The sequence below is a fragment of the Apium graveolens genome, unplaced genomic scaffold, assembly GCF_009905375.1.
Source record: "Apium graveolens cultivar Ventura unplaced genomic scaffold, ASM990537v1 ctg8049, whole genome shotgun sequence".
Taxonomy (NCBI): domain Eukaryota; kingdom Viridiplantae; phylum Streptophyta; class Magnoliopsida; order Apiales; family Apiaceae; genus Apium; species Apium graveolens.
Window position 1 is genome coordinate 26,379 of NW_027420845.1, and position 7,691 is coordinate 34,069.

The window sequence follows — 7,691 nt, forward strand, 5'->3', positions numbered from 1 at the left end:
CAGCTGAAGGACTCGAGGGATTCCTCCTACGTGTTCCTTTTTGTTTCTTTTTCACTGTAAGATGGTCTATTTTTTAATCTAATTATGGGCAGGATTTATAAATTTGTCACTTATTATAAAAGATTAGACATTGTGTAGATTGTGCTGGTTGCTTCATTTTTCTCACTACTGTTAATGTGATTTAATCATTCATTACTTCATTTGATTGTTGTAGAATACTTCATGATGCAGTCGATGAGTCGAGTAGATACATTTCACGTTTCACAGCTAGAGAAGACAGTTGGTAACCACCTAGTTTCACTTACAATCCTTGAGCAACTAATGCGTGACTTGGAGCTGCTTGTAGTGTCAGAGGCTGTCTTGGACGTGTACGCAGCCAGCAAGACAATTCTCTACAAGCAATTTGGTCCAAGAATAACAGGACAAGGCTGATTAGGTAAGAAATCCTCGAGGGCCTGATTATCTAATTTGGCATTATGGGAATCATCCTATGCTTTTATTAATTTATCAGAGTGCATTGTGATTGATTGTTTTCCCTTCCTAAATGTAAAAGAGCTTTGTTTATTATTCAATTGGCGTACCTCTGTAATCAACACCAAATCTTACATTAGGGACCTTGTATTATTTTTCTAACATTTACACCAAATATGAATGCATTATGCTGCTTCTCATGAACACTGTCTGAAGGAAATACCCTATCCCTTTTATGCATTCTTTAATTTAAGAAATGTATATTGTCATTATAAATTTCCACCAGTTGCATGCTCAATTGGTAAAATCTAACCCCTCTGAATCTATGAAAATATAGTTAGCTAAGCAATCTGTCTTTGTGGGCTGGCATTTTACTCATGTAACAACCTAGATCAGCTATTAAATCGTAGAAAACACTACTCTGCTCAAATTTTTTGTTTCTATCTTGGCTATCAGTATATTTTAACTGGAATTTTTTTGGATAAGCGGACTTCTGTTAAGAATCTTGCTTCTAAGTCACATGTTACCAGATTTCATGGATTTTGCAATATATTTTTTCTGTTATAAAACAACGTTCTGATTTTGACTACTTCAATTATTATGTACTTTTGATGCTCATACTTGTGGCTTAAGATACTGTTTGAAATTAATAACAGTCTACATTCTTGACATACAATGCTGATCAGTCACTTTATTGCAGTGTTGATATAAGTGAAGACAAAATTTCTGTATTTGACAATGGACCTGAGTGAAGAGAACTCTATTGTGAAATGGTAATATATGGCGGGTTTTTTAATAGAGTAATAAAGTGTTACTTGAATGTTGATCATCAATTTCTTTCCTTTTGCCTTGACAGTGGAAAAAAAACGTAACTCTGTATTTGACATAGCATCGTGAATTGGCTTGTCCAAAGCTCAGTTTGATTAGTAGTTTTATCATCCAAAAATTTATTACAAAAAGAATATCTGACTGCAGTTTGTGAGAGTTATTAACAATAGAGGTGAAAGACTAGCGAGTGAATGCAAATAGACGGTGCTCTTGGGAAATGCTCAATAGCTGAACATACTTCTGACTGAATGTACCTGTTTTAAGAAATAGGTCTCATGTCTCAAAGACCAATTCCTGGTCATGTTTTCTATCCTTCTAGAATTAAGTTGCATGAATATTTGTCCTGTCACCTTCACTTTCTATTATCAATTCATAGAATTCATAGAGGCCAGATCAACTCCTCCAAGATACTCCCTCCGTCCTAATTTATTTGTCTCTTTTGTACGTAATTTAAGGTGCATTGAACTCATAGATTTGAATTTCTATTCACAAAGCTTTAATAAAAGGAGCTCACATTTTGGAGTTGGTTTAGAGTTACATGCTCACAATCTGGTGATTCCAAATATTGTCCAGCTGTTAACTCTACGTTTCTCCCACAGTTCATGTCACAACCCTGCATTACAAGAGTGTAACATATACATTGCATCGTGAGTTGAAATCAAGAACAAATTATCAGTTGGTGCCTCATCTAAGTTTCAGCAATATTTTAACAATTAATACACAATTTAGTACTAGCACTCACCACTTTTATCTCAAGTCATTCCAACATGGGCATACTTCTGAGCAAGCACAGAGCATTTGAAATCACATACACGTCATTAAATGCAACACTACATAATTTCAGTGTCTTCAAGTTCTCCATTGTTGAGGTTAGATAATTGTGAAAAGTTAAACCTGGATCCAAAAACTATGTATGTACATTATTAAATTAAAACACAAGAGACATATTTTAATTTAAGAAAAGGAAAGAAATCTAATTTGTTAAACTTTTACCCAGAGGCTGATGATATTGCCCTTAAGAGTTTCAATGCTAGGCATATCACCAAGAAGCCTGCGTAGGTTGAAGCTTTTCTTTATATCGGTACAAGGGTTGTAATCCTGAGCATAATGCTTAAACACTGACACAAGCAATACACCGAAATTATTGCCAAAATAACAGCCCAAGGAACGGTCTGATGCGAGTGATAAATAACAGACAATGAGCCTGAGAGTACGAGTAGAGCAACTACCAAAGAAATCAAGAAAAACAACTCGGGCCCAAAAACAAATTCCAGCAATAACAAAACCCAGCCAAAACCCCAGACAGAAGTCACACCACGAGAAACTTTGCACGAACAACTCCCCTATTCTGCAGACTTCGCTCGAAGTTACAACAGCACCACCACTTGAAACTACAGCATCACGACTTCGAAGCGAAACTCCACACTGAAAACGAGCAAAACCTCTCCAGCATTCGAAAAAAATCAGACCCTCTACACGACCTGCAACAGCACTACAGAACCCATCTAAACCTTCAGACCTAAAAACCTGCAAAATAAAACCCCCACTCCAGACAGAATCCACACCTCGGGCACTCCCCATGTCCCAAAACCACCCAAAACTCTGATCTACTACAACCCAGCATCGAAACCCCCAACCACAACACCAAAAACTCACTAGACCTACCCCTCGGACAAAGCTTTTAATTACATGAAAAGAGATGAAAAAAGGGAAAATATAGTATGTAGCCTGTGCTAACATATCAGCAAGCTAGAACACATAAACGGAGAAAACCATCAAATTCAGAATGGATGGCATGACAGATAGGTGCACCTCCACATGATACTCAAAAAGCTACTCACCCGTTAATGGTATGGATCCAGTATTGTAAACCTTATACGACAAATAACATCCAAAATAAGTTTAATAATAATGACACCACTATTGGTGGAATATTACCAAATATTGCACCTAAATTACAACTTAAGCAGTTCAGCAAAGCACATTTAAACCTAAAGAAATAGTATAAAGGGAAAATAAAAAGCAAAAAATTGTTTATAATTACGCCTAAAAGAATTTAGATACACAATTGGGCTAAATTTAAGATCTCACGACAGCCTATTATAACTTCCTTTTTTATATGTAGACACATATTATTTGGAAGAGAGATAATAGAGCTAAATATATGATTTATGCTTTAAACAATCAATTTTAAATCGATCAGAGATTCAAGGAAAATATATAGTTACCTGGGAGGCTGCCATATCAGATGCCTAAGATCCTCCTTCATAGATTTCGTTACAGCTGCAGAGCCAAGTCGAGCACACAACCATTGGTCGCTACTTTCATATAAACGCATAGGATATTTCAATTTAGTTCTTTGCTTTTTCCTTTAATTTCGTCTGTTTTTACAATACAACACCACCAAATCTGAGGGATCTGATAGGAAGCCTGGAAAAATGTGAATGAATAAACTTAATGTGGCTGTTGAATTCAATAGCATGCCTTTATGCATAACGCATTGTGGTCACAATTAGCGGCCTGAATACTTAACTAAAAAGAGATGTTCATAGGCATCCTACATAAATCAGAAAATATCTAAAAACAGAGAAGAACAAAGACGTACAAAATTAAAGATAAATTAATTATGTCATGCATCTTATAATGAACAAACAAAGCTCGGAAGAAAGTGATTATATATTTAAGGTCCAAAGAGAGTATGAGAGCTCAACATAAACTTCCATAAGATGGATAATCCGCAAAACCCAATTTATATGGAGCTCAATATAAACCTAAACCCCCACAGGATTAATATGTAAACTTAAAGATAAAATAAACACTGAAAGTAAGCATAATGATACCATGGCTATGGTACCTGGCCACTTCCTGAGAATTCCAAGGGCTGCCTGCCCATTTCCTAAGAACTGCAAGGACCTGCATACCCTCAAAATATATGCATAAAAAATTGTACACGTATACACATACATTAATTCATTGAAAAGAATTTTAAAGTAATTATACATAAAATTTGCACGATAAAATCAATTGTGTTTGAAACGGAGGGCATTTCCATTGTTTTTTTCCTTCAATATAAACCTAAACCCCCACAGGATTAATATGTAAACTAAAGATAAAATAAACACTGAAAGTAAGTATAATGATACCATGGCTATGGTACCTGGCCACTTCCTGGGAATTCCAAGGGCTGCCTGCCCATTTCCTAAGAATTGCAACGGCCTGCATACCCTCAAAACAGATGCATCAAAAACTGTACAGGTATACACATACATTAATTCATTGAAAATAATTTTAAAGTAATTATACATAAAATTTGCACGATAAAATCAATTGTGTTTAAAACGGAGGGCATTTCCATTGTTTTTTTTCCTTCGCTCTACAACTTGATTTGAATCTGATCGAGTTTGGGAGAGAGAAAGCAAAGAGTCCGAAACCAACATATATCCTATATGAAAATGGTTTTCATTTTCTTTTAATGCACTATATTGCTTTAAACTTTTCCGGCAGCCAAAAAATTCCTGTGCCAAGATAACTTAATTGTAAGTGGATCATCCAGGAACATGGAGCATCACTGATAGCAGGTTTAGTAAAGCTTTTTTCAATGTCAACTTGCCTCCTACAGAAGGTCTGCAATTATGTTTCATGTTGGTTTGTTCATATTCAATTGCTTATTACCTTGTCATCACGTAATTCAAACTGTGGTCCAAATGACCCTCTTTCTGATTTTGTATACACATGTGGGAAATAATGGAACATGAGATTAAAGGAATTTGGAAACTTGCAGCTTGGATCAAGATATTTCATGACACAATCTTTAGTATATTTAATATTTCTTCTTATTTATGCCTAAACTCTTAAAAATCTTTTATTTGTATTATCTCAAAATTTTATAAATTTACATATTTGATTTGCGGCATACATGACTAAGAGGATCCATACTGTAGCTTCTTAATCCTTTAATATTGGATCAAAGATAAATTTTTTTCTTTGTTTAATATCAAGTTAACCCTTATTCTATTAGTTCAAGAATGGCTTTGTTTGAGGAGTCTGCGTAGAATGGCGTTGGTCTTATGGCTCGTGACAGCAATAAGAAGTTGCAGATTTTCCGACATCAGAGTATCATTGTCATGCAATCAAAATTTGTATATGAAACGAAATTAAATCCTTCATATGTATTTGCCAAATAATGCTCTTCTTATGTATACAGTGTTTAATAGCAAGGCCAAAGAAAAAAGCTCTAAACAGAAAACTACCAATTTAAGCGCAACTAAGCAAGCATTCCTGATAATTTGTAATGGAAGGAGCAGTAAACACAAAAATTGAGCAGAAGATACAAACCTAGAATTCTGAATCAATTTTTTGTCCTCTTCTTGCTTCTCCAGCCTACAACCCAGAATTTTTTGATGCGAGTGATTAATAACAAATAATGAGCCTGAGAGTACGAGTAGAGCAACTACCATGGCCCCCATACTCGAAAGCATCAGTGAGCGCCGTCCGACTTTGTCTAGCAAAAATGTTGATATCAGAGCAAAAATAGTTTTGCAGATTCCAATACCTATGGTGGCGAGTAGCTTGTGGTCATCTCTCTTTATCCCAGCCTTCTCAAAAATTCGAGGACTGTACAAAACAACAGCATCAACACCTATGACCAAGTATTACAGCTAAACCATTTAGAATCTGTCAAGCTCGAATAAGTGTGTCATATCTTTTGTAACCCCATAACTTGAGTTTGTCCAATAGATCCTTATTTAAAATCACTTTGCACTCCCATTTAAAATTTATGCATGCCTTCAAGGGAAATCCCCCTAATCATGAGCTCTGAAAATTAAGTAAAAAAACGAACCAAGATATGCATGAATATCTTTATATTAGTATAAAATCAAAGCAAAAACAGCTCAGTTTGTGCTACCCTGTTTTGGTTTTTGTAAAGGATTTTTTTTTGGGTAAATGAGGTCGAGCCTCGTAAAATCTAATAGACTAAAAGAATATACAAAGAGTTTGAACTAGCCACAAAGAAGACTTGAAACAAAACTCCAAGAATTCTAAGGACTAGCTTGAGAAAGAGAAAAACACTAACTTAAAAAATAAAGCTAGTCTAAGCAAATAGACCAGCAAATTAAACAAGCAAAAGGCAGCATTCCAAAAGAGACCATGACATTCCAAATTAAACACCAGGAGAAAATTGCCAACTCCCAGCCAATAGATGAAATCCACGCAGCACTACCTATGCCTCCCATCCAAGAAGAGAAAAACATGCACACTCCAAACACCAACCACACACCAATCACCAACACAAAAAACAGTCCATGAGCTCGACAAATCCAGGAAAATGCAGACAGAAAAAATCTCTATCTGCTCCCAAGGACCATGTAAATCAAACGCAGCACAGCAAAAACATAAACCTGCCATACTCCAGCAAATTCTCTACACGCAGCTCGAGACGTGAAGCACAAAAACCCAAGACCCCTGAACTGCTATAATCCAGAAATTGAACAAAGCAACAGCAGAACCCGAAGCAAAATCTTGCAGAAAAATGAAATCCCACAAAAAACATTGCACCAAATCCTCCCAGACTCGAGACAAAAATCTGCAGCAAATTGAAACCCCAGGATCGAACCACCCCCCGAAAACAGAAAGCAACCTGCAGACCCATCTGCATAGCTTCAACAGATAACACACACAAAACCAGAGAAACAGACCCTGATTCTGCAGACCCCACAGCAGCACTAAACAATACCTACGGCTTTCAAATTGCTCAGAAACCTCCGAAAACCGCAACTTAAAACTACAGCAGCTCAGCTCGAAGCGAGAAACCACAAAGAAATCAAGAAAAACAACTCGGGCCCAAAAACAGATTCAAAGAAAATATATAGTTACCTGGGAGGCTGCCATATCAGATGCCCAAAATCCTCCTTCATAGATTTCATTACAGCTGCAGAGACAAGTCAAGCACACAACCATTGGTCGCTACTTTCATATAAACGCATATACAAAAACCAGAATCCAGAATTACTTTCATCATCATTGTACACAGTACATATACAAAAACCAGAATCCAGAATTACTTTCATTATCATTATGTCATGTAGCAGTCTTCTGGGTCTGGCCCTTCATTTACACATTCTAATTTACATTTAATATTAATGTACTCTCTCACATGCAGCGAGACCTCGTTTTCCATATCTCCATCCTGATAAAAGGGAAATACCATATTTTGTCCAAGTTCAGGGTCTTTTTTCATTCTAACAATCGATCCTTCCTGATCAAATGCAATAAGTCCACAATTTGTCAGAACATCGGGCCAAACACGGTTTATATACTTCCTTGCTTCTGAGCCCTGATCAAGATGAGCATGCATAAACCATGGGAAAGATGCTACAATCTTCTTATCACGA

General features: G+C 36.2%; 1 long non-coding RNA gene across 2 annotated transcripts; it reads right to left on the reverse strand.

Annotated features, from left to right (window-relative positions):
- Nucleotides 1-1,808: 1,808 nt before the first annotated feature.
- LOC141704609 (uncharacterized) lies at nt 1,809-4,246 on the reverse strand. Of its 2 annotated transcripts, XR_012568021.1 has the most exons (5): nt 4,154-4,246; nt 3,528-3,729; nt 2,293-2,417; nt 2,042-2,206; nt 1,809-1,912 (listed from the first exon to the last, which is right to left on the reverse strand). It is a non-coding gene; the product is annotated as an uncharacterized LOC141704609 (long non-coding RNA). The 2 variants fall into 2 exon arrangements; XR_012568020.1 differs by lacking the exons at nt 3,528-3,729; nt 4,154-4,246 and having other exon boundaries at nt 2,293-2,685.
- Between the last annotated feature and the right edge of the window lie 3,445 nt (nt 4,247-7,691).